Source organism: Anser anser (assembly GCF_964211835.1).
Source record: "Anser anser genome assembly, chromosome: 20".
Lineage (NCBI taxonomy): Eukaryota > Metazoa > Chordata > Aves > Anseriformes > Anatidae > Anser > Anser anser.
The window spans coordinates 10,460,890-10,487,229 of record NC_139741.1 but is presented as its reverse complement, the minus strand read 5'-3'; the positions used below and the strand labels follow the sequence as shown (position 1 = coordinate 10,487,229).

Here is a 26,340-nt window from a genome sequence, read left to right as displayed (position 1 = left end):
CTATGGGAGGTTTTTCCTCCTAATACTGCATTAGTTCCTTATCTACTCCTGTGGTTTGTATGCAAGAATTACAGTTCATCTTTCTACCTATTATTTAAAAGCCATATTTTAAATTTCACACAAAAACACTGAGCTCCCCTTTTCAAAAGCTGTAACAGCGAGAAACCAGACTAGGGAAGGTAACACTGCAAATGCTGATTTTACGAACTCCCTGATTCCAAAAGCAGAAAGCATTAAGTTTATGCATCTGTGTACAGATGTGTACGCGGCACACACTCATAAATACATATGCGTACACACAAACACACACCTAAAGCTTAAACTTATTGCATCTTCGTAGTCACAAAATGCACAGAGCTGTTCAATTGTGAACTATATCTTGGCTATAGCCCCATTTAGAGAAAGTCTCCTTTTTGAAAACGCACAGAAAGAAATGTGCTCAGTAACAAAATATTGCAAACAGGGAAAAAATTGCAACATTGAGGAAGATTTTAGTCTTCCAATAGAAACTGTTCTCTCACTGGTTCCAGAAAAATAATTTTAAAATATTGTCTATTCGGAAAGCAGGCTGTATTTTTGGTTAAATGGAAGGAATTTCTGAATTCAAAACCAGAGAAAAACCATCCAGATGACCAACATATATTAGGTATCTCGAGTATACTAGAAACTTAGGTGTGAAACGACCGATAGATGAATAAGTAGATACAGTTCAGACTGCCTATCACCATGTAATAGTAGACTGAAATAAATTGCTTGCCCTCAAGTTAACAACGTAAAAGATTTCTATGATTAACTACTAAAAATGGCTTTATTCTTTTTCAGACTTCTAGACAGATTTTACTAGATTACTGTTGGCTTATTTAAAAGCTGAGCTGGTGTATTTCTTCTCGATTAAATACCTTGTAAACACTGGATTTATTACCCAATGATGGATTTATTATCCAGTGACGAGTTTCCTTAAATTAATGAAAATATGTGAATAATGCACAAATTGAAGAGATCAAGAAGGCCATGTGCTTTAAAGAGCAGTCCAGTGCTAGTCCAACAAATTAAGAGATGCTCAGTGCTTTCATAGCCTTGCCAATCAGCCTACACTCTGATTAAAAATAATAACCTTTTCCAGTGAATTTCATGTTGCTCCCTTTTTAAATGCAGCCTCGCTCGCAAGTCAGAACTCTCCAAACCATTCTTTCCTTTCAGAAATAAAATCCATTATGGAAAAAAAAAAAAAAAGAAAAAGACCAACCGACCAAAAAAAAAACACCTTAGAATTTCAGGTATTACTTTATTTCACTGTTTCAAAATTGAACAGTGTGGGGAAGCTTCCTATTTGCTTGATTTTTCCAAACATTAGAAAAAGAAGAACATTTTTTTATTTTTTAAAGAGGTTTGCTCTAATGCTAACAGCAAACCAACAGTTTGCTTTTAAGCTATGCTTTTTTTGGAATGCTTTTTTGGTGCTATTGAATGGTAAGGAGCGCTGTTGTGATATCTGGAAGCGGCACTTCTTGGGCATACCACGGTGCACAATACATCCTGTGCAAGCATCGCTCATGAGCAAAGTGGGGGATGATTATCAGTCCAATATGCATGTAAAACAGGAATAATTTTACAAAGACAAAGCTCCCCCAAAAGTGAATCCCATTTTGCATTACTGACCACACGCTACTGAATCGAACAGCAACTTGAAAAAAGCCCACCGCCTGGGTTGCCATAAACATAACCACAAGCTATTTCACTAGCTTCAACCATGAGCTGAACTTTGCCTGCCTATTTCATTACTTTTAAATTTGGATTTAAAGATGAACCAGTGATGAGGGCAACGTCCAACCGAGAGAGTAGCAAAGAACCTCTGCCAGCAGACAGGTACAGCATCAATCCCGATGCAACTACTATTTGTTCATACCTAGGCAGTCGCATCGCGCAACAACGCTACAGGGGGAAAAAAAGCGACGCGAACTAAAAAATAAAAGAAGTCAGCGCCGATGCAGAAGGATGAGACACGGCGCCTTCGCACGGCTGACCTAAAACCTGCTCGGGGCTCCGCACGGACAGCACGGTGCTGGGGCGGGGGGCTCGGCCCCCCTTCTCCGCCAGGGGAGCGGCCCCGGGGGCTCCCCCCCCCCCCCCCCCCCCCCCGCGGTGCGGGGCATCCCCAGCGCTCGCCGCCGCCAGGGCTCCGCCACGCCGGGGGCCGGCTCCGTGTCGCGACCCACGGCTCCGTGTCGCGACCCACTCTCCCGCACCCCCCGGCACCGCGCCCGGCTCTGCCCTGCCCGACCGGGCGCGAAGCGTCTCAGCAACCCCGGGAATTCACGGGGGGGGGGGGGGATTAATACCAATAAAACCCCTCCAGGAGCGCTCCCCCCCTGCCACACGCATCCCCCCCGCAGCCCCGGACCCCGCCGCGCACCTGCCCCCGCCCCGCGGCCCCCCGGTACCGGGGCGCTGCCCCCCGCCCGCTGCCCCCTGCCGCCGGGGGGGGGTCCCCGCGTCCCCTCCTCAGCCCGGCCCGGCCCCCCCTTTACCTGCAGCCACGGGGCGAAGCGCGGCCGCCGGCCCCGGGCTCATGGCGCTGCGGGAGGGGCGCGGGCGTGCGCCGGGAAACTCCGATCCGGGGCTGGCTCGCAACGTCCCGCAGCCGGACCCGAACTAATCCTGCGGGGGCAGACGGCTCGGAGGGCCGGGCCGCCCGGCGGGCATCCTCCCCGGGCAGCGCAGCCCCCCGCACGACGGCTCCCCGGGCGCGGAGGGGGCGCGGAGCTAGCGGCGCGGCGGCGGCGGCTGCAGGACAAAGGAGACCATGTGCGGGGACGGGCAGCGGCTCCGCGCAGCCCCGGGGCACAACCGCGGACCGCGGACCCCCGGCGGTGGCGGGCGACGACTCCGGGGGGGCTGCCCGGCCCGGCCCGGCCCGGCTCTGTTCGGCTCGGCCCTCTCCGCTCCGTTCCGCCCTGCCCGCACCTCCCCGCCGCGGGGGTGCAGCTGCAGCCGGCAGCGCGTTCCCTTCTCCGGCTGCTTAATTTATTTTTTTTCCTTTTTTTTTTTTTTTTTTTCTCCTCCTCCTCCTCCTCCTCTCTTCTGTTTGTTGGGGGGTTTTTTGTTTGTTTGTTTGTTTTGTCTTTAAAAAGTCATGCCCGTCCTCTCCCGGCACGAAGCGGGCTCCCGCGGGGGCACCGTCCCTCCCCGCCGTCCAGGGCTCAGCAGCGGCCGCGCTCAGGTGAATTCCATCGGGGAGAGGCAGCGGCCCGGCCCCAGCTCCTCCGGCCCCGCCGAAACACCCCGCAAAGCCTGTAAAATCCCGGGGGGGCGGCCCCGCTCCGCTCCGCGCTTCTCCGCCCGGCCGGGCTGGGGGCTGCCGGCCGGACCCTCGGCGCTGCGCTCGGCTCCGCTCGGCTCCGCACTGCGCGGCGCTCCCGGAGCCGCTGCCGCCCGCCCCGCCGCCCTCCCTCCTTCCCTGCCGGCTCCTCCCTCCCCGCCGCCCCGCCCCGGCCCGGCCGCACCGCCCCGCTCCGACCGCCGGGGGCCGCGGGGGGCTCGGCGGGGGGCGCCGGAGCTGCTGGGGGGGGGGGGGGGGGGACCCGGCCCCGCACGCACCCTCGGCTCCCGGCTCCTCGGAGGGGGAGGCGAGGGAAGGCAGCTGGCGAGCTGGATGTCCTAGGGGAAAATAGAAAAACAACCCCCAAAACCCAACAAGTCTTAGGGAAAACAAGCAAACAAACAAAAAAACCCCAAACCCAACCCTGTCGCTAACTCGGCCCCAAAGCCCCCCGGTGCGCTGCAGGGGAGAGCTCGGCCCTGCTGTCAGCACCCGGCTACCGTCAGCGGGCAAGGTGCTCCTCAGCACCGCCGATTCTCCTCAAGCACCGCATGCCATCGGTAGCAGCCGCCGCAGAAAGTAAACGCGCCGGTACGGTACGTTATGACACAAGTGATTGCTCGCTGGAGCGCGGCAGCCGGAGCCAAAAGATGTCTCCCATAAAGCACACTGATGCGGAGATGAGAGGCGGTTATGCTCGTTGGCACAGAACCCCTATTTGTGATGGTTCCTGGGAAATGGAGAGGTGCTAAGATAGGCCCAGCGCGGGTTCTCAGTGTTTTAGCCATTGGTTCCAAACCAACGCTGGGCTGGGAGTGCTAACGGAGTCGAATAGCAACGAGATCCGTTTGGGTTGGAGCTAAATCCTCCGCAGCAGGTTTCTGGGACAAACCCCAGGTTGGCCTCACCCGAGCCAGGAGAAGCACAGCGGGCACCCAAGGAAAGCCTGGGCAGGCACACGTCACGTCCTTGGCCGGCTGCAAGGATTATCGCGTGGCGCCTCCAAGATCTGCGCCCGAGGTGAGCTGCATTGACCTGCAATCGTTTCTGCTGGGGCAACTGCACAGGAAGATGTGTGATGGGAATGACAACGGGGATGAACGCAGCCCCAACAGCCCCAAATTCACGCTGTGGCTGCAGACACTACGGCACTTTCAGTGTGTGTCCTCATCAGGAGCGGGAGCACCTCAGTAAAACCGCGACAAACCTTCACCAGAAAATTAAAAACTCATGGCTGAATTTAGACCCTGGCTATAGCAATAGAAATGTTTTTTTCAAAGCTGTCCACCTTAGCAGGGTTATCCCTGGATTTCTATAATCTCAGCATGGACTTTGGCTGTTAACTTTACAGGTTTCTCCATCTCCTACTAGGGGTACACGGCAGCGAGTGGTCTTGTGCCACCAGCGAGGCGATTGCCATCTCTCCTCCAGAAATACAACAGATCCCACTTTCTAGAACAGACAGTGGCCAGTGGCCAGAAGGCATCGCAGTCGATCAGCTATTTCATGAGCTCAGCGAAGGAAATGGATGGCTTGAGTGCAGCTTTCAGTCTCCACCAAAAATAAATAAATGAACGCGTTAGAACGGCGTAAGTGTTCCCTGCACAACAACCAGAGGAGCTGGGGACTGCACGGATCCCAAGACTACTGGGCAGGGAATTAAATGTGTAATATTAAGGTGTGGCAGCTCATCTCTTCTATGAGCTCTTTGGTCAAGACTTTCTACATCTTGGCACTGGTAAGAACTGGTCTAATTAAAGCCAAGACTCCTCACAAGACTTTAATTTATCAAATTTTGCCTGGATTAAACTACAGGCTTGTCTGTACTGGATTTTACAAACATTAACCGCATGCCACACCTGAAATCTCAGCATACACAAAACTGAAACGCATTTACCTCCTCCTCTCCCTAGGGCTGTTAAGGTTTATTGGCAGGGCTGTGGGCCTCATTATGTTCATTATTTGTGTCTTAGAGATAAGTAGAGGACCTCTGTTTTCCTGCTAGAACATTATACATGCATGAAATGCATTCTGTAATTCGGAATGAGAAGTTTGGAGTTTAGGAATTCACCCAAAGCCAAATTAAATCAAAGGGGGAAAAAAAAGCAACACCACCTCCTAATGATTTCAATGGCCTTTGGATGAAGCTTCCCTCTCTCTTGACAGCAGTACTTTCCCGTGTTTTAGGATATGCCTGGATAGGTTTTTGAAATCTTCTGTGTCTTATCTATGTGGGACCTTGCCAGAATTTTTTTTCATCTGTCTGTGGTCTCTGTCAGTGTCGACATTTGTTTCTGCCACAACAACAGCCAAATGAAGTGCATTGAACTTGGATCAAAAGTGATTTCAAGATCTTTCACTCTCTGAAAGAGGCTTTCAGATCCAAATGTTTTATGAAAATGACCTAAAGCCGCCGAGACAGCAGGCAGGGAAGCAGACATTTGTTTCCAAGCCGTGCACTAATTCCAAAGAAGAATTACCCATCTTTGGCACAGTGAGCAAATGAATATTGAAATTACAGCAGATTATATTGGATTAAATTATTTATGGCAAACCTCACCTCACCTGGAAGGTTCTGCAGCTTTTTCCTGGCAATGTGAAAGCTGGATATTCCAATACTTTGGTATTCTGTGAAAGGCTGGAAACATTTATGTTTCCAATAAGTTGCTAATCTTTCCAGAAGACATGATGGTGTCTGAGCTCAGAGTGTGATTGTGATGCCTTATAAAGTCCTCCATCATGCTCTGAAAACACACGTGATTTTGTACATTTCTGGATAGGAGACGCAGGTTCTTTTCCACAAGAAAAGAATTTATGGAGCTATCAGCAGCTTTTTATGGCTTTGAACAGCAAGTGACGGCATCATGTCCCAATCAGAAAGTATTTAAAGTCCAATGCTTTAAAGAGGTTCAAGAAAAGGACCCGTTCTTATGAGTTACCTAAACAGCCATTACGACAAACCAAATTATGCCATAAATGCAGCAACAGATGTCAGCAAAAATACATTGCCGTGCAGCCGGGTCTGCAGGAGGACGGGCTCGGCACTGCTCTCAGCCCCGAGGTGAGCGCCTGGCATGGCCAGTGGCTCTTGGCAGCAACGAACACAGTGCTTTCCGGATGGTCCCTCTTAGCTGAGCATGCACGCTCATGCTTTCTGCTAGGGGAAGGCAGGGGAAAAGGTCGTACAGAGAGTACCTGCAGCACTTTGAAGGAAACAGAGCTATTGGGCCATGTAACATCACTGGCGTGAGTTCCCAGTCTAAGTACGGCTTTTTATTTGACAACGCAGAAAACTTTTGTGAGAGCGTATTAATGACAGTGCAACTTTTTTATTATTTTTATTTTTCTGCAGCATTTGCAAAACTAAAACACTTTGTAATCCCTTCTTTTATGCAGAACAGATTGCAGTTTTAAGCAGAGGCCCATAAACTGCAGGTTCAAAGAAACCTGAAACTGAATTAGCATAAAAGCTGGAATTCTCATTTATAGGAACAGCAAGGCAACCGCTCTGCAGGCAGTTTTATGATTTTGGTTTCAAATGGAAACAAAGATAAAAAGTGGGGCTCAGGGAACAATAGGGCTGCTCTCTCTTCCCTGTATGGGCCTGGCCCTATAAAATACTGAGTGGCCTCCACTGTTTCCCAGGACAGAATTCAGCTCGGTTTTGCACACCCAGAGCAGGTTGGATGGTTTTCCGAAGCCATTCACACACGGAAAAGAAATCTTCCCTGTCCTGTAAGTGCCAAGGCATTTCTCCCCCAAGCTTCTCCAAACAATGAGGTGCCTTTGAGGTGTACAACACAGTCATCTTTCTTCCCCTTTGCCAGCAATGAGGAGCGAGAATCCACAGACTGACTCCAGGCTATAACTTCTCGATCAGAAAATATAAGCATTTTATCTGTTCTTCCATATACCTTCCAGTGGTGTGAACTCTGAGCTACTGCACAGACTCTGGAGCACTATTTAGTTGGATTTAGCTGCTAGAGACCTTGCTTGACTCTTAAGCTGCTACCTACACTCCATAGTCTAAGCAGGAACATTTGTAAGATCCTATCACAAAATAAGAGGATAAACTATAAATTCTTCCCTATCCACTAGCGCTCCTCTGAGTACACTTCATAAATGCACCACTTTTCAGCTGTGGCCATTATCTTCCCCTAATTTCTGCCGGCTAGTAGATTCTGGAACTGAAGAAGTATTTAAAATTAATTTGTCTGTCAATATCTATGTACTGAATCAACTAATAAGAGAGAAGTATTTTTCATTCTCTTCTCAGTCAGAGGAAGAGACTTTCTTATCACTGAATAAAGCATCCATTATTGTGTGCTGTAATCCCATTCTGTCTTTCAGGTCATTTTTAGCCCAGGAAATGCTGAATCAGCACCAGAAACCAATCAAGTAATTTCTTTCATTTTCTAACATTCAAGCAAAATAATGAAAATCACAGCTCATTTGATGAGGAGAATATACGACAGAAAGCTGTTCTTCCAAGGATAATTTTAAAAAAGGTATGCCCAGGAAGGAAATATTATTGCAAAACCATGTAGCTAATGTAGGGTCTCTTTTGCTGAACAGATAAAGCCCATTTTTGACTGTCATCTCATATTTAGATAGTACATTATGAACAATAAATCTGTGCATTTAGCCGGCTTCTAAACACTGCAAAGACATTAACTTGGCAAAAGAATGACCATTACTTTGATGAATGAAACATTCACCTAAAATATTCATGTACGATATAATATCCAACTGATAACCCCCCCCCAAAAAACAACACCGCAGATTTAAATAACTGAGATGTGTAGGAGAGAAACTGGATAACATACAGAAGAGGAGTTATTACGGCACTGTTAGGAGAACCAACAAATGCAAAAAAAAGCTTGATAAATATTTTCCATAACAAAACACAATTGGTTGCAGTGGGATCCAGCTCTGTTTCTCATTAGTTATCCTTCACTTGTCAGACAAGTTCCATATTTCAGTGAAACCCGCTGAGTATTCTTTATAGTTTGCTGGGGAAAGTGGCTATACATTTAGCACATTCCCTTTATGCTGTGTGTTTTCACAGGTCTTTCTTTAAAACACACTGTACATGCTTTTGCTTCTTTCCCTTAGGATAGTGGGTTTCGACATCCAAGGAGAGTTTAAAAGCAGGTAACAAGTCATCACTTTTGAAGCTGCGGAGCAAGTGAAGAGGTGCAATAGCCCCAGCAGCCATTATCAGTGCCTGCCAGGGTGCCACAGTATCAAGTTATATGATAAAGCACTCAGCTGACACCAGAAAAATAATCATTCTCTCTCTCCTGCACCACCCCCTTTTTCACAAGGAGGCTTTTTACACTCATTAAATGCAACCTTATCTCTGAAAGACTGCAATCCTCAGCAAATGACAAGTGTGCCTAATCTCATTTTCTGACAAGCGATTCTGACAGCACCTTCCTTTTGATTTCTAAGACACGTAGCTAGACATATATTAATCTGTCAGTCATCGCCCCTAGGAAGGAGGGAAAAAAAGGAGAGACAGAGATGAACATTTGTGAATGTGAAGGGAACAAGGCGAGAAAGGACTAAGGGTCCTTTTCTGGCTATTTTAGCCAACATGTCTGCATTTCTCCACTCCTGCCCTGCCGTGGCAGCCAAGCCTCCCCTGCGCAGCACGGCTGCACACCTGCCTGCCTGCAAAGCGGGGCCCCGGCCCCGTTTGTTTAAGGGACGAGCGTGGCCCCGGGGCTGCGGACTAGGAGTCGGCCGTGGGTGTATTTTCGGGTTTTCCCTGGAGCGGAAGGCAGTTGGACTGGCAGCCCACTTCTCTGCGCTTCTGTTTTCAGCGCTGGATATAAAAGCGTTACATAAAATCCAAGTGTTATTGTCACCACGGTGCATATTTTAGTTGCAGGCATGGGACTTCCCAGTACTGGTACTATAAAACAGAGCCTTGATTCCAGATTTACAGATTGTGAAGTGTTCTGCAATAACACTTTTCTGGGGCCAAGTAATACTTGGTCGCTCCGGTCGCCGTAAGCCCCAGCTGGCCAAGGCAGCAAAGCCTGGCTGGAGCCTGGTGGCAGGCATGGGCAAAGGGATTTTTGATAAATGCATCAAGGCTGAGAGCATCAAATTTTTGTCAGGGCTTAACAATTTTGTACCAACACTCAAAGTGCTGTAAAACACAAGTCTTTAGTATGACAGAGTGGTCTGCAAGGGGCAGACTGCAGAGACTTAGTGAGACCGGGCCAAGTTGCATTATGAGGCTACAAAAAGGTAGGATTTTCAGGAATTCCCAGATACAAGATCTATTGAAAACCTAGGAGCATTATGGGGCTCTGTTTGGATATGGGAAATCAGTGCAACGTCATGTGTGGATCTGCCACTCAGCACGTGTGCAAATTAAGGGCAACTTATGGCTGACATACATTGTGAACATATGGATGTGGGGTGGGAGGAGGCAGGCTAGTAGGTAGATACAAGGCTGCAAAGGGGTGTACGATAAGCGAGATTCTACAAATGGGACCCAAAGGAAAAAAAGAAGATTAGATGAGGTGGGAGGCAGTGTTCTTTATCTTACACAGACCTATTAGTTACGTTCCTGATAAACACGCCTTCTCCCTCTTAGCATGTGAGTCGTATTGATATTCCCACCCACCAAACGCTACACCGGAGTAAATTAGACAGGTTCAGCGCCCAGCAGGGCTCGCTGACCAGCCGGCACTGCAGACAGCCTGGCCTCACACCCTTCCCTTCTGCTGGATGACGTTAAAGCATGGGAGAAACTTCATCGCTCGTAATGGGATAAGGAAAAAAAAAATCAAATGAAAGCAAAGCACAAAGGGGCTCAAATCCAATGCTTTAAAGTGATGCCATTTTCATAGTAATACAGTCATTAAGTACTTGTTTGATGGCACAAAAAGTAGGCCGAGATCTTTGCTAATACATTTTATTAATCAATACCTGCACTAGAAGATGGGAACAATTAAAGTTTTCCTCCTCACTCAGACAAAGCAGCAGAAAGCTTGTGATCTACTTAAGGAGCCCGCCAGTCAATGGAAAGATGAAAAGACTTCTTCAGTTTTACTTAAGAGCTGAAATGATGTTAATACTTCAAGTGTTTAGGATCTGGTTCTCAGAAAGACAGTAAATTAGCAGTGACAGGAACGCTGCCTGCCATCGCCGAGTCCCGCTCCTCACGCTTCCCCACTGATGTCGTAATAACTGGAAAGCCCACAAACATATTCGTGAGTTCATTGAGCCTGAAAATAACACTGGAGATGTTTCCTTTGCCGTGCAGAACACTTTAATAACTAAGCCTAGCAGAAAGTCACATTTACTGCTGATGTGCCTTATAAGGATAAATATAAACCTGACACTTGCGTAGTTTACATTTATGCCTGCTTTTTTTATTAAAAATGGATTTTCTAGCTGCATCTAAGCTTCAGGATGTAGAAATGAAGGCATAGACACATTTTTTCGTCCTGGGGAAAAAGTGGTTTGGAGAACCCAGGCAGCTCCCTGTGCAGGCCTCTGGCTGGGGGGAAGGCACTTCTCATCTCGCCATGGGGATTGCTGATATAGGCACCAAGCAGGAGAAGGCTGCCTGAAATCTGCCCCAAACCCAGCCCTCCTTGGGAGACTCCGGCTCTGTCCCTGCAGCAGGAGCCACCATCACCCGAGGGACAACACTTCTCTCTTTCCCACCTCTTGGGACCTCCAAATACATGCCCTGGCAATCAGTCCTGCTGGGCCACAGAAAAAAAAAAAAAGAAAAAGAAAAAAAACTTTTGATGGGGGCTTCATGGCAGGAGGAACAGGCTGATCTTGTGGGAGCAGAGATTCCTCACAACCCAACAGGCAGGGCAATGAGGAGGAGGCAGATAGTGGGGTCACTTTCCATTCCTCAGGGGGTCTTGCCGAATACCGACTGGGACAAGTGCAGGTGGAGCCGAGAACCGAACGCTGCCTGCTTCATCCTTTAGCTGCAAGAGCCGAATGCTGCCCATGGCATCTCAGTCTGCTGCGACGGACTGGAAAGGTACACCCTGCACGTGCACTTATCTTTCGGCATGGAAGAGAGAAAGCACGGCCACAGCGCTGTGTTTAGAAGAAATATCTTCTTCACATGATCATTAACAGAAATATAAATGCAAATGACCTTTTAATTTGTATCAAGAGAACTAATCAAGCTAATGTACTGGCCAAAGGAGAAAATTTCTCCCTCGTCATCATTTTGGAAACCTTGGAAATCAACTCATGCCATATAGTTGACCTCTTGTATTAATACCTCAGTATTAAGCCTATCAGGCACCTTGCTGTCTCTAAACCACTTGTCAAAATTATAAGAGCGCCTCGCTAATGCTTTCTTCAAGGCTCCCAATTCTCGCTCTCTGTCTCCACCTGGGATCGCACCAGTCTACGCTCAAAGCGCTGCAGAAGGTCACGGTGCTCACAACAAAAAGGTCAACAGCAAAATAGCAGAGATTCTGCTCCATTTCAGCTTCCGTCCACACATCCAAATCTCTCAACATGTACTGACCTGGAGTCCTCCAAAAATAAAATCCTTCTAACACAAGAAACAATTTTTACTACCTTTCAAAAAGCTATTTTTCTTTCATTTAAGATTCTAACAAAACCTAACTTCTTTGTCTCTCAAGCTCCCTTGATCTCCTTCACTTTTAGCTGTCACATAAAGTCAATTGCCTGCACCTCTTGGCTTGATAAAGACATGCCAAATGTTCTGATGTATCTTTAATGAGGAGGTAGATAAAACTCAGTCCAACAAGGTGCTGAACACTTTGACCCTAAGCTAGCAAAGCACTTAAACATCTGCTTAACTTTAAGCAAAAAGTCGTCCTTTTGAAGCTAATGGGGCTGTTCTGGCATTTAGACTTAAGCACGGTTTTTTAAATTTCGCTGGATTAGGGACAGAGACTTTGCAAGGCTGAACCACGGTTACTGGGTGACCAAAAGAAGTTCGAAATACACAGCTAACTAGTGAGAGCCATGACTGCAGAGTTTCCAGATAAAATATGGAAAGTCCCTCTATTATTAATTAATGTGTCAGTCATGTTGCATGTAATACTGCGTGCTTTATTGTTATCGTGTTGGAGAGAGCAGGCAGGTTTATTTTCTGTTGTAATGTAATGTTTCATAAATGGGATGGAACGCATTTAATGATCTGCAAGGATGAAGGCTTGGCATTTACTTCAAAATAAATGCTTGAATTTGAAAGAAGAAAGGAACAAATACAAAATAATACAAATAAAAATGAATGCTGGGGAGGTCGTGGAGAGGAAGCAGAAAGAGCAGAATTGATACCAAAGCTGAGCTATTGTTCCTGAGATTGAGTTAATCAGTTGATCTATATCCAGTCTGGATTATTCCAGGCATTACTGGAGAAGGTGTGCTTTGAGAATCTAATATAATACATGAGAGTCATGATAAAACTTTAACCTGTTTTGATAATACAGCTTCACGTTCTACTCCACACACACCTCTAAGAAAGGCTGCCAGATCTTATCACAGTTAGTTATTAATCTATTTGTTCCTATAAAATCTTCTCTCTTTTTTCCTTCTCGTTTAATAATTCGCTTTTTCTAAAGAGGAACTGATGTAATGTGGGGAAAAAAGCTGCAGCACATCAAAATGCGAATGAAAAAAATGGGTAAGGAGATAATGTTTGTTTAACAGGGATGGAAGTTATTTTAGAAATATTTTATACCATTTAAGAAGCACTGAGTACTATTTTATGCCTCTACCTTAGGAATAAAAGTCATAGTTATGAGTCCAGCTGTACATATTTCAACAGCAAAGCGAGAGTGCAACGGATACATAAAAAAATACTTTAAAAAGTAGCTCGAGCAGATTTTTCAGGAGTGAAACTCTGGCAACCTGAATTTTAATACCAGGCCCTGCGTTTCAGTGGAGCACTTTGTTCATCCATGAGATGCTGTGGAACACGGTGCGTCAGTCTGCACAGCCGAGCCCCACATCACCCCCATGTCAGCACCACAGCAGCCGTCGCCTGCCCCCGGCTCCAGCGCCGATGCCGACCCCGGCCCCGCTGCTCCCAGCAGCAGAGCTTCCACGCTGGGCGGAATTCAGCTTGCGTTTCTGACGCTTGGGTCTCAGGGCTGTTTATTTAAGAAGTTGTAACTGATTCATAAATCACCGCAGTGTAAACAACACAACCTAAAATGTTAATCATTACCAAGTTGAGCTTATCTGCCTATAGAATATTACCCATAATGTGATAATTAAGTCCTTCTACTCAGCAGCGTTCTACAATATTACTGCGGGAGCCTCTTTATATCACCCAGGACGTATGCAGAGGAGAAGCCTATAAAAAGCTGCCTGAGCTGCGTTTATTTTAAGAGGCCTTCAGACCAAAAGCCTCATCCCTGCCTTGGGCCTGGCAGGAAAGCTCGCAAGGAGTCACCCAGGCTCCCCATTAAAATACTGTTAGCACATCCGAGAGTTTTCTTCTTCTTTTTTAGTTCAAACAGTCGTCTGGGAGAGACAAAGAAACAAAGTGCTTGGGTCAGTGGAAATTTCTGACAAAGACTTTGCTTCCCGGCACACACAGGGACAACCCCACCAACTGTGTCAGGGTTTTTTCTTCCCCGAATGACAAGGCAAAGGTCCTGATTAAAGGCCCTCTGGGGGGGACAAAAGATGGCCCAGGACTTCAAAGTCAACACACTGCTGGACAGCGGGGAGGTCTTTTTTTTTCCCCTCGCTCCTTTTAACTGAAGCTCCTGCTGGCTGCGGAGGGGCTTCTAATTGCATTTCACAGAGCCTGAACAAAACGTGGTCTTGTCTTCCACCCAGCAGTGACCCTGGAGGAAGCGGGATATCGTTTGCAGTTCCAGGGCGGGAACAAAAAAGAAGTTCCTCATGTCGGCAAGCCGCGCAAAGGTAATGGTGAAGCCTTTTACCGCTTATTTGCATGTTGCTGCATTTCTGGATCTGCATAAACAGTGGTGGGCTTCAGCAGAAGTGCTGTGGCTGGCCGCCTTCGCATCACTTGGACTGTCAGGACGGCTGCAAACCCGCCCCGTGTGAGTGGGACGGGGTTGGATCCAAGGAATGGTGCTGGTGGTGAGTCGGGACCATTGCAGGTGGCTGTAGGGCCAGTGGCGTGAGTGTCTGCTCACTGACCCAGGGCTGGACATGGAGACGCTTTTTTGGCAAATTGTAATCGAGATCAAATGACACCCAGGGTGAGCTAAGCAGCCTAATTAAAACTCTCCCAGTGTGTCCAGAGCTATGGATCTGTTGAAAGAAAAGGTCCGGCTGAAGCCCTATACATCTTTTGGAAGTACAGGAAAGTGGTTTTAGGGGATGCAGAAGAAAGCATTGAGCCAGAGGTGGTATAGGCAATGCCATGGCAGTGCAGACATTGTGCATGATTTTAATCAGATGCAGCAGTACACTGGAATCCAGCAGAGCTATCGCTTGGCCATTTTACCTTCCATTTCTAACGACAAAAAAGGGGTGCATTAGTATGCACGAACAAAACACTACCTCATCCAAACCCTAAAGTCAATAAAGGACTACCCCTTTAACAGCTGATCGTCTCTCTTTCCCTTTTCCCTAATGGGATTTGCTTTCCTATTCTTTTTCTTTTGCATTCTTATTTCAATCTGCAACAAATTTTCCACATTACAGGATGAGCCATATATCTATTTTCCCACATTGCACAACACTAGACCCAACACAATACATAAAAATCCCGACAAGTAGAGTTTTTTCTGCGCTCCCTTTGCCGATGCTAGACAATGAAAGCCAACACTTCTCAGCCCTGAGCTCTCTCTGTGGATGCTCACATAAGACAATTAGACCTAGAATGAGGTTAGTTAGTCACTGCTGATTCATCATGCTTTTGAGATTTGGATTAACAAACCATTCATCCCCGTTTCCTTGTGTACACCAAACAGGCCTGTGTTTCTAACAGGAATAGTTTTTTTATTTACTAACTGACAATAGTGGAAAGCCTCATATTCACATCCGTATTATAATAAATGCATTATAAATGAGTAAGTAGGAAACAGTAAGGAAATGATGTTTTACTTTTAAATGCTAATTATGGAGCCCTGGTGCAGTTAATGTGTAGGGTGTTCTGTCAATTTTTAATGTTTATGCCAAGTGTAGTCTTCAATTTAACATGAGCTTTTAATCCTTTGAGTACTAAATTGCCTTTTAATGCTTGCAGCACAACATTGTGTTTGCACAAAGTCAAGACTGAAAAATGAATATACTACAAGATATGTGCATGTATGGAGGGGGGAGAAAGTACAAAGGACAAGATTCTTTTTTAATGATGATGTTGGAACAGTACAAGAGGAAGGAACCGCTCTCAGGATGTACCTGGCAATTGTTTGCAGTGGCAAAAGGCTGAAATGCTGCTGCTGTTGATTTTTTATCTCTGTTGAAGCATTTCAGGAAGAATTCTTTTGGTCTCAAGTAGCTTATCCAAAAGCTGTACCAAAAATTCATGGTTAACACCCAGAGAGGTAACTTTGAGAAAAAGATGGTGAAAGGAATTACCATAAAGAGGCATCTACATGTTCAGTATGACAAAAGTACCTAGAAAGAAAGAGGTTTTGAGCTGACAGTGCTTAAAAGAAATGTGAAGAATAATGCGGCTCTGGAAAAGAACTGCAGAATTTGTTATACTAATTTTCTGGGTCAGCTTGTTTGTCTTGGCCTTTTCAAGCTGGCTTATGGTAACAGCTCAGTGCCTAGCCCCCAGCCTGCCACAGCTCGTAACATGGCTGTGGCATAAACGATGTGGGGATCTTTTAACGCAGCCCAATATAAGGCCTCTACAAATCTGTTCTTCGGTAAACTTGTGCACAATCAGACAGAAAAATGGCTCAGGATGTTACCACTTCCTAGCAAAGACGAGGGGACAACCCCAAACACCCCAAGCATGTTATTGGGGTTCCCTGGCAGGGCACAGTCCCTGCAGCAGCTCTGGGCAGGGATTTGGCCAAGCGGACAAGCCCTGATCCCATCTCTGTGCTCTTGCTCCCAGCAACTCCTACCTTCCCTCCTTTACACATGATAGGATGTAAGGGAGTTAGAGCAGCTTGTGAGGCTAATCCCTATTTATCTCCTTGGTGAACAGACTTTTTAAAATGACACTGTTCGCATGCTTGAAGCTCCAAATTTGACTTTCCTTGACAGCAACCATCTCTGGAATCCCAATGAGGTTTATTTTTGGCAGTCTGAGCCTTTGCAGAATAAGCTTCCCTGGGTGCACAGTCTTCAGTGCACCAATGCAATTCTGCAGATGAGTGAAGCTGGGAACCTAAGGATTTTTGTACAGCCTGGTAATACATCCTTAGCTTTACTACCAGGTTAGACCCAGAGGACAAAGCTAATCAAGTAAAATCTCTCTTTTGCTTCTCACTTCCTTCACTCCTCCACCATCCATAAGATTTTTAGGAGATATTCCAGGTATCTGAGAACAGCTTTCCTTCTTCCCACTTCTATCCCGCCATGTGTGACAACGTGCAGTTTACACTGTCCACTGCAATAACTGGGGTTTACAGGAGGAGACATCTATTTGCTTTTCGGCGATTAGCTCGTCACAAGGAACCAGTCAGAAACAGTGAGAAATACAAACAGAGCAAATTGCTTTATGATTAAATGGTGTTTGTTTGTTTTAAATGTGGCTGTAAAGGAAATCTTTGCCAATTACAGGTGGAATTTGAGGTGACGAATCCAACTGCCACGGGTACAAAGGTAACTTTTAAACATCACTTTCTAAAAAAACGCAGATGAAGTGAATCTATCGGCCTCGCGCTAGAAACACACATGTTGAATTTAAGCAGAGGAAGTCTTACCACATAAAACTGGCAAAACACTTTGTGCTAAGCACATGCATAACTGCTTGCAGAACTGAGAGCCAAACTAAATCAGAGTGAGGGAAAGATGGATGCAGAGCGCTGTGCCCGCCCAGGCACCCTACACCTACCCCACGGCTTCCCTGTGCCCCCAGGAGCTCCAGCTCCTCTCCTCTTACCACACGCCTTGAGACCAGCCCCACGGTGTCAAGGACAGCCCCGCTCACCAGCAGCGTGCGGCACTGCCACCGGCACTGCCAGAGTCCTGGGGCTGGCTTTAGCAGCCTCCTCTTCAAATAGTGGCATCGTACTTTGCGGGAGGAGGGGATAAAACAGAGCACACAGGCAAAAAAGCCCCATCTCGTCCTGCACACGCAGCCGGGAGTATCGCCACCAGGCTCCTGGCTGCGGGGGGGATGTGGTTGTGTAGGCCGCGCTCAGGGGTGCAGTCCTACAGCAGGCCTGCTTCATTAGTGTATCTAGGCATTGTATTCTGTATTACTTCCATACCTTGATGTTATCTGAAGCTTTTTATACAGTAAGAAAGGAATTACAAGGTTTATAATTTCCCTCATACATGTAACAAAAATAATAAAGCGTGAAATTGCAGAGCTGTGACTGATTTTCTGTGGAGGTTCAACAGTCTCCAGCAGGCTACAGCAGAGATGTGGTTGGTTTAGGTCTGTGCCTTTACATCTGTGTCTATATGCATCTATGTGTGTACGTATACATGATTATAAACTTTTATATGCATTTTATACATGTTGAATATATCACACTTGGGTGAAAAGGCATATTAAAGCACCCAGATAAAACTCTTCTGAGGGGATGCAGCGTGTCTGCTGTAGATTTGGAATTACACTGGCATTTTGTAAAACACCAGACAGCTCTTTAACAGGTCCTGCTGGGCAGCAACCTGAAAGAAGGGATCCATTTACCCGCATCTGCAAAACTGAGCTTGGAGGAATAAATACTCAGCAGGGAACTGATTCTTCATGCACCTGCCCAGGGTGAAAGTACCACGCCACCAGTTTCACTCCTGGGCTTTCTAAGACATCTTGTTTTTGGCCAGGCCACAGAGACAGCAGCTTGAAGTTGCTGGCTGGGCCTCCCTGGAGAGTACAAGCATCCAAATACCAAACTGTGCTCTTGAATCCATGGGAAATGAAGAAACCCCAGCACCTCCTACGAACTCAGGAGACCAGGCCAAAGTCGCTCAAAGAACACCAGCTCTGGTCTCAGACAGACAAGGCAACGCGACTAACGACGACAGAGCTGTACTCCTTCAGAAGTCCTACTGAAGACCTCATAAATTATTTCTAATTAGCAATTATTTACCTGGTATCTTCTAACTGCTGATGTCAGACAATTACAAATGCTTTGGTGGTGCCAGAATCCCATCCCAGATGTCCAGGACACTGAGGTCAACACTGCGTCCGTGACAAGGTTTCAGCAGCCCCGTGCCACCGACTCCTGGGCCCTGCTGCACTTGCCACAAACTCATGGCTGCAGGAGCCAACTCAGGAGTTAAGAAATTTTCTCGCTGTGGGATCTGTCCACAAGGCTAGATTCCTCTCTCTGAGCCAGGACTTCAGGGAATACAATGTCTGTATCACGTTGCCCCAGCATATCGATTGGCTGGCATGCTCTGCCTTCTCCCTACCCCTTCCCAACCTCCCCAAATGCTCACGCTCAACATGTTTCAGTCCAGCTTTAAGTTTCTCTGCCATTCATCTCCACAGCACAACAGACAATGGTAAGCCTTAAAAAAAAAAAAAGTGTTAATTTAAAGGTATATGACGTATTTGTGCTATGCTGCCTGATGTTTTACTGGCCACATCACACAGTACTGGAGGTGGCTTGGCCTTGACGCAGGCTGGCTGGCAACATCATGCACTAGCTAAGACCCTATGTTACAAATCCAAATTTAAATGTATGAATGTATAAATATTCTTAGAAAGTTTTGAGTGCATACTCTAGTACTGTAGTATCTTTCAAAAGCTGTGAATTTCACTAAATCATTTTTACTGCCCTAGCTTTGAATGAAATATAAATATCGTACATAAGAAATATGAAGCAGGGCTTGCACTGCAGGCAAAACTGGGCCATAACGATAGGGTATGCTTGTGTTTCTTGAAGACTTTTCATCTGTCTACTTGTTCTAGTGAATATAGTAAGGGAATTTAAATCAAGTAATGTCAGACCTTGATCTCCTTTATTTTAGGACAAATCTGGAAGTCCTGTGTGCTCAGGAAGGCTGCGGAATCTGAGAATGGCAAGGCGATCAACTAGAGAGCCTGCTAGAAAACCAAATTTCCCTTATGCCAGCCTTGCGTACAGATTAAAAATCTATGCATTTCCTCATAAAAAACTGTCATTGGGAAATTTCATTTTTTTTTATTTTTATTTTTACTACTGCATTGCCTAAGAGCTTTAGTTATGAACTTAGATTCTAGATGTCTAAAATAAAAAAACAGTCCCTGTCTTAGAGTTGCATATTATACGTAATAAAACATTCATTGCCTTACTGAATCCAGGCTAATGTGCTGCATTTATTTCCTAAAAGGGTTCACATGAGGGGAAAAAAAAAAAGCAAACAAATTAAACCCTAATGCTACATGTGAATTAAATATACACAGAGCTTTAACTACTTGGTATTTTTTACCTTTGCTGTTCATAGAAAGAAAGCAAGATAGTCAGGAGTTTCTTAGCTTGTAATGATGAGTGAAGGCTGGATTCTTAACTCCATGATCCTTTAGAAATTGCCTGTGTCTGTCCTATACAGAGAGTCAGCACCTCCGTCTGTTGAACTGTCACACCTCTTGTTAAGGTTTCTCCTATGATAATCTCCTCCCTGCTCAACCCCAGATAACACAATGCATCTCCTCTTCTACTTTCTGAGCTTATTTGCAGACGTAGCCATCCATAAGAAGCTTTAAATATGTATTACACTAGAGTAAAAACCCCTGTGGCCCACCAAGTAGTGGGCTGGAAAACCAGTTTAGATTCGCAAAGAAGCTGGTATTAAAATCATCGAGAGCTCTGCAGTTCAGTCTGTCATGCGTTTTAAGACCTGTGAATAATAAAGGTGCACTGGTAATTTTACTAAAAATGAAATCCCATCATTTCTGCAGAATAAACAAAAACAAAACAATGCATTAGTTATGCAATACTTCTCAGCACCACAGTTTGAATGTGTCATTAAAGACAGATTTTACCCATGAAAAATATTTTTAAAAAGTAATAAATACACAAAACTTTACATATACTTTTCATTTCCTTTCTGCATCCTCTCTGTGGGAGGTAGACTCAGATTAAGTTGGTATGGCCAATTCCTGCAGCTCCAGGAAGCTGGAGTCCTATTTCTTCCAGCTCACATATATTGTGCTCTGAACTACATCCTACCTGCAAGTGTGAAATTAGGGACTCTAAATCTATGATGTTTCACAGTTTTTAGAAATGAAAATAAGAAGAGCTGGAATACCATCTGACTGCCAATACATCAAGTTCATGTTAACATTTCCAGGTCCAAAAATACACAATAAGAACAATTCCCTTATTTTTCTCTATTGAAAGAACTGCTTTATAACAAAACTCAGCTATGTTCAAATCTGAGAAAAATATGGCTTTATTAGTTGAACGAGTTACTGTTTTTGAAGAAGGAGCACAGCACTATGAAGGTTAATGTGCAAATTCACATGGATAACATCTTTGCTGGCCTACAGTCTTGACAGATCAGTGTCACCTTGTCCCTGCTCAGGTCAAGGGAAATAGCACCATCGACTTCAGGAGAGAACAAACCTCTGTAGGGCATCCCGACTGCAGGTATGGTCACTTCCCATATTCTAAGGAAGGCAAAACAAAGCCCGGTGTCCAAATTAAACCTCAAGCTGGGGAAGAACACAGGTACCTGCAAACATCAGAATCCTGATATTCAAACCTAAGCAACAATTACAGTCAACAAAGTATGATCAAGTCTCCTTCCAGCCTCCTCCAATGACAGAAACAGAGTACCTCAAGGCTTCTTATTACTTTTAATTATATCTTGAAAAAAATACTATAAAATAATGGGACTAAGTCTTCTCTCTGGTACACTGCTTTAAATTGTGATTCCCCCAAAATGACAGCATTGCACTGGTGTAAATGAGAAGACAGCTAGATATCACAGGCATAGTATTAAACTGGGCACTGCATCAAAAAAATACTACTATGCTAATTCACAGGATGCATACATTGCAGGTGCCATTCAGGTCATTGCAACACTCTCAGCCTTGAAAAGACATGATATGACAGAGGACAGCTGCAAAATATCTATCCACCGTGTACGACCATTGACTTCCCTGGCATTGCGCTAGGGATGAATTTGACCCAGCTGGTACCGTGATGAGAGTTGTCAATTAAGCCTTGTAGACAAGTCACTGAATTCTCAGAAACACACAACTCCAGCAAAGGATATTGCAAGGTTACCAATAAAAGACAAGTCCTAAGGGTAATATTCAAGAGCAGTTCCTTGGTTGGTAGCCGGTGCTTGCTGCAGAATGTCACTCACAGAAAGTCACGATGCCTTGATAGGCTTCACAATTCCCCATCAGTTCTCCAGCTGCTTGGCTAATCAGATATTATTACCTCCTTTGTGTTTTCTTTCCCAACCCTCTCTCTCTCTTTCTCTGGCAAGGTTGCTGTAAAAGGACTCAGTAATGATTCCTATCTAAATATTTCACTTGCAATACAAAGGTCTGTATTTTGCATACCGTGGAACTTTTGTTGCTTTGTCTTTTGACAAAAAGCTTCCCAGGCTTCTGGGAATAAATACTGATAATTGTACCCAGCCTCAGCAGAGAGTGTTGGATATTAAACCACACAAAATCAGACTCAAATGCAGCAACTGTTGAGGATGTGACTTGAGCACACCCAGGCACTGAAGAGCCAGCTGTGGGAACCCCCTTTCAGGCTCAAAGTTGCACCAAAAGACCTTTCTGTGGCACATGGCCAGTCTGGCAGGCTGGGAGGCATCAGAGCCCGGCACTGTGCCTGGCAGCCTTGTGGGGTCACCTCTTCTCCAGAGATCCTCTCCTGCTGCAAGCAGGGCAGTGAGGGGAATGTTCCGCATGGCTTCACATTAAACCTGTTTAGGGTTGGCCTCCACCTTCTGTAGACATTAGCAGGCACACTGCCGTTGTTCCTTGAGAGGAGATGCAGGTCGGTGCTAAAAGCTTTCCAAAATCTCACCTTTTGATTTAAACTCCTGCCTTCCATGTGTGCAGAACACCTGGATTTCACCTTCGCCTGATTCAGAGGACAGTAAACTTCAGGTTTCCAAAGCCAGGCAAATTGTTCTGGTTACTTTTTTTGCCCAGTTCCCTAACAAGACAAACCTGACACGTTTAAAGTCTCCTGGAAGGGGAAGGTCCCCAGGATTTTGGACTTCCTCTGCTGTTTGGAGAGTACCTTCCCACCAGACAACTGCCCGTTGTTGAGCAGACATTCAACCCTGCATCGTATTTAAAATAGTCCTTGGAACAGGGACTTGACTAATCACTAGTTCAGTGTGCTACGTATGGGTACACAGCCCTTGTGCATCCATACAGCCCAGCCTGCACCGCTGAGACATGAACAAAGGCAGCATTTTCTCAGTAGGACGTGTTAACTTGGGCACGCAGCCACGCTGCCACGGCTTCTGCAGGTAACTGGATGCAGTGTAGACAAGCCTAATGTGGTTTCATATGGAAATGAGTGCTAAATTATTAACATTAATAACATCTATAAACAACTGGTGACAACTTCAAGTGGCTTATTGTGTCGTACGTACAAGGCATCTGTTCATTATCATTTACAAGACACTCCTGATATACACGACAATTTACCCAAGTAGCTGCACGGCCGCATTCCGCTCTGCTTTTCAGCGGTGAGCCCTGAGATGCTGCCAGCGCCCGCGAGATCTGTGCTGACCAAACTCCTGTGCTCGCAGGGCACTGCAAGTTCCCAGCGCAGGCGTCCTGCGCCAATAAACGGCGCCAGTGCGGGCGAGCGTCACATCAATGCAGTTTATTTATGTATGAATCCTGCCACTCCACAGTGTCGCGGCAATTGCATCAGTGGGAATTTGTCTAATTCAGAGAGGGCCTGACTCTCACTGGACGCCAGAGGCAGGAAAGCTTTTACCTGTCCGTGTGATGGTTTAAGGCCCGAAGGAAACTTCCTCCAGCTCAGTGCTAACCTCTGAAAAAAAGGTTGTGAAAGGGGAAAGGCAACTGGAGGTGTAAGTACAGGATTCTGAAAAGCACCACTATAAGTTTATTATGTCAAAGAGGGAGTAAGCCATGATGTTACAATTTTTCTGTCAAGGACAGTGATAAAAAACTCTCCTCACTCTGAGCTCTGGGATTTACGGCATAGGTTTCCAACCTCCAGAGGCTAATTATTTCAAGTCATCCTGCAGTGCACCCTGGGCAATGCTTTATGAAGTTAGCTTCATGTGGTTGAACACCCGTTACTTCATTGGCCTCTTGCTGTCATGATGCAAAGACGGACTACTACTTCATGTAGCAATTTTTAAATAGAAGTGGATGATTTTTCAAGTAATTATTAGCAAAAACGTCAAACAGAAAGGCAGAGACTGGCTATCCTACTGAGAGGAACCACTGAGGCAGAAAATATGTGCCAGAGTATATAGTCGGGGAGCTGCGCTGAGCTTGCTGTCAGACAATGCATTTTATCGAGCTGGAAACACAACACCAGCCTGCTATAATACCCGCCTTTAATGAGGCGGCCTGAGCCGCCATGCTTGGCTGTATTCAAATAAACACGGTAGCTTTTCAGCAACTGATTTTAATCTCATTTCCTGATCCGAGAAGGGCCCGGGAAACCTAACACTTTCAAAAAAATTGTTTTTTAATTGTTGTTGGCAACCTCATCTACTACCTTCAAAGGAGAAGTTAATGGTATCTAAACAGATAACAGTGATACCACAGTGAGCGAGGGAGCTGTTTCTGTCTCCCTCTCACAAAGACCGATTCTCAAATTACCAGATGTTTTCTTCGTCTTTGGGAAAAGGAAAAAAAAAATAATCTCGAGACCTTCATTGAGGAAGGCTGCTGAATTACAAAAGTCAGACCGCAGAGCGGTGCCACGGTAGGAGAACAACTCTGCAGTGGAGCATTGCAAAAGCCGTCTGCATGTCCAGACTCCCTCCTCCTCGTCTGAACATAGGCTCCCATGAGCTATGAGCAATATCCACACTGGACATGACTTCACTGAATTGCATACAGAAAAGAATGATCTTTTGAGGTTAAAACACCCGTATGTAGCTATGCAACAACCTTCTACAGATTCCTGGTATATTAAACCTGCCTAAGACTCAATCCCACTGTGTAAATGGGTAAAACAGTTAATCCTTCCCTTCCTTCTGCTGTCACGTTTTCTCCATTAATTTTGCAAGTAGTTTTGGATATTAACTAATCCTTTTTATGTGTCTGGCAATGATACCTGAAGTCTGTCTGTACAACCATACTGCAAATAAATGACCAATAATGGCAATGCTCTTATCAGATGACCACCAAACCTGGGACATATCCTACCTTTCTGTGGTTAACTTCTGCATTAGGACACTTATTAAATCTAAACTAGAAACCTCTTCAGTCTTTGAGGAAGTTAAGGCATAAGTCAAACCATGCCAAATCCCAAACAGATTCTGGACTAAAGATAAAATATATGTTTTTATAACAGACAGAATGAAAGGGGGGGGGGGGGGATAAACCTCACATATAGTTGCAATAAAGCTTATCGCACACGTCTCCAAAAGGCAGGCAAGCCAAGGAAACCACCATGCCACAAGCCTACCCCACCAATCCAGCTGTACTACCTCTGGGGTTTCAGCCTAAGTCAGGTCAGACGGGGTGTTCCAAATACCTGGGTATGTGCAGGAATATCTGAGCTACAAGAAATGCACCATACAGCTGCTCCGCTCATAAACGGTGTCTTCTGTGAAGCTACTTCCAATTTTAGCAGCTGAAATGCCATAGGTGGTTCAGCCTTACAAACAGAAAGCAAAGCCAGGCCTTCAATGACGCCCAGCCTGTGACACAGTAAAGGAAGAAACTTACTGCCATTTAAGCCTGTTTAGCAAGCTTGAGTGTATGGCATCGCTCAACTTACTGTTAAACTGCTGCTTTGAAAGTGGCAGAAAAGGCAGTGAGGACATGCTTATTTTTCTGAAGAGGAGCTGATTTGATGCCAGGGAAGTCTGCTCCCACTTGACCCGCGCTTGACCAAAGTCACTTGAACTGAAACAATAGTGTCCATAGAGAGCTCTGTTTTAATAAATTGTTCTCAATTTATACCTTACATTAGTCCTACATTAAGCCTTAAATGGTTTCTATTGTTGATTTTCTCATTACATTCAGAGCTAATTTGTAAAAAACAGATTTGCACAGGATTGCCCATCCCCAGAGCATGCAGGTACCTCCACAGCTCCTGAACACAGATGCCTCAGAGAAAAAACAGATGCTCACCCAAATGTTTTCGAGGATTGGACTTGGGTCAATTATAAGTTTGGCCCTGAAAAATTATTTCTGGATGGGTTGTGCTGGGCTAGCAACATCCTCCTGGGAAGCAGACACATGATGGCTTGACCCAGCCTGAGAAGATGTTGAAAACAACACCTGGTCTCTCTCTCTTGTCCAGAGCAGGCACCATGCAGGGAGAGGTGAAATCTGTCCTGGCCTTTCAACTGACACGTTCCCTCATGGCCAAACATCAAGGAAGATGCCACACAAAGAGGCATGACTTCAGGAAGGAGGAGTTGCCAATTTATGGAATGCACGAGGACATGGGACAGGGCTGGCAGCCCTGCGTCTCTGAGACAGCATCTCCTGGCCCCCATGGGCCTCCTGCTGCATGACCACGCTCTGCTCTGGGGAAGAAAACCTATAGAGCAGCAACAATCAGATAAAGCAGTCAAACAAAGAGCTACCAGTATGATTAAGCATACATTTTTCAGAAGTCCATGTACAATTCAAATATCCGGCATTTTACTGAAATCAGTGGGACCAGGTACTTATGTTAGTCACAGCACATTGCTGGAAGAATTACTGGAAATCAACCTGGAGTTGTTTTCTTGGGAAACTGATTGACACCAAGACAGAGATCACAAGATTTGCACTAGGGATATGCATGAGT

At 45.7% G+C, this 26,340-nt stretch overlaps 1 protein-coding gene and 1 long non-coding RNA gene across 6 annotated transcripts in view; one reads left to right on the top strand and one right to left on the bottom strand.

The window, feature by feature from the left end:
• AUTS2 (activator of transcription and developmental regulator AUTS2) overlaps window positions 1-26,340 on the bottom strand; it is a 761,980-nt gene that overhangs the window by 73,831 nt on the left and 661,809 nt on the right. The gene's annotated exons all lie outside the window — the stretch shown is intronic.
• Window positions 13,826-26,340, top strand: part of LOC310884557 — a 29,637-nt gene continuing 17,122 nt past the window's right edge. The window contains exons 1-2 of the long non-coding RNA XR_014574274.1: window positions 13,826-14,029; window positions 14,144-26,340. The exon at window positions 14,144-26,340 is cut by the window's right edge and continues 17,122 nt beyond it. This is a non-coding gene — a long non-coding RNA (uncharacterized lncRNA). The remainder of the gene's footprint in view (window positions 14,030-14,143) is intronic.